The sequence below is a fragment of the Schistocerca nitens genome, chromosome 7, assembly GCF_023898315.1.
Source record: "Schistocerca nitens isolate TAMUIC-IGC-003100 chromosome 7, iqSchNite1.1, whole genome shotgun sequence".
NCBI lineage: Eukaryota > Metazoa > Arthropoda > Insecta > Orthoptera > Acrididae > Schistocerca > Schistocerca nitens.
The window spans coordinates 394533135-394533846 of NC_064620.1; the positions used below are offsets into that span (position 1 = coordinate 394533135).

Consider the following 712-nt stretch of genomic DNA (forward strand, 5'->3'; position numbering starts at 1 on the left):
AAGAGTTAAATCGTGAAGCACCAGTGCATATTTATCACACTTTGTGGAGATGTTCATCACGTAACTTGTATTAAACGATTAAGTTTTCATTCCATCTGGAACTCATGTCCTTCAGCAAAATTCAGAAGATGTGCAATCTCCCCGAGAACGAATAACTTGTGGTCGTTGAGACATGGAAGCAAACAACCTGCAAATGTCATTTTGCGTAATTTCTTGCCATACTTTAAACAATTGCTGTGTCAATTCACGAAAATTGCTGTTTGGAGGCTGGTATGAAAGTATGGGTCTTGCTGTGGTATATCAAGCCAACGGCCTTACCACAGTGGTAATACCGGTTCCCGTCAGATCACCGAAGCTAAGTGCTGTCGGTCTGGGCTAGCACTTGGATGGGTGACCATCCGGTCTGCTGAGCGCTGTTGGCAAGCGGGGTACACTCAGCCCTTGCGAGACAAGCTGAGTAGCTACTTGACCTAGAAGTAGCGGCTCCGGTCTCGGGAGCGTGGTGTGCTGACCACATGCCCCTCCATATCCGCATCCAGTGACGCCTATGGGCTGAAGATGACACAGTGGCCAGCCGATACCGTTGGGTCTTCGTGGCCTGTTCCGGACGAGAGAGATTTTTTTGTGGCATCTCAGACGTGCTCTTTGGGTGACTGGCAGGTCAGACGAGATTCTATAAATTTCTCGTGTCGATTGCGGTGTTAGGTACAGT

The 712-nt window shown here is 48.5% G+C and overlaps 1 pseudogene; it reads left to right on the plus strand.

Moving 5' to 3' along the window:
- Window positions 1-304: 304 nt before the first annotated feature.
- Window positions 305-422, plus strand: LOC126195976 (5S ribosomal RNA; annotated as a pseudogene).
- Window positions 423-712: the final 290 nt, after the last annotated feature.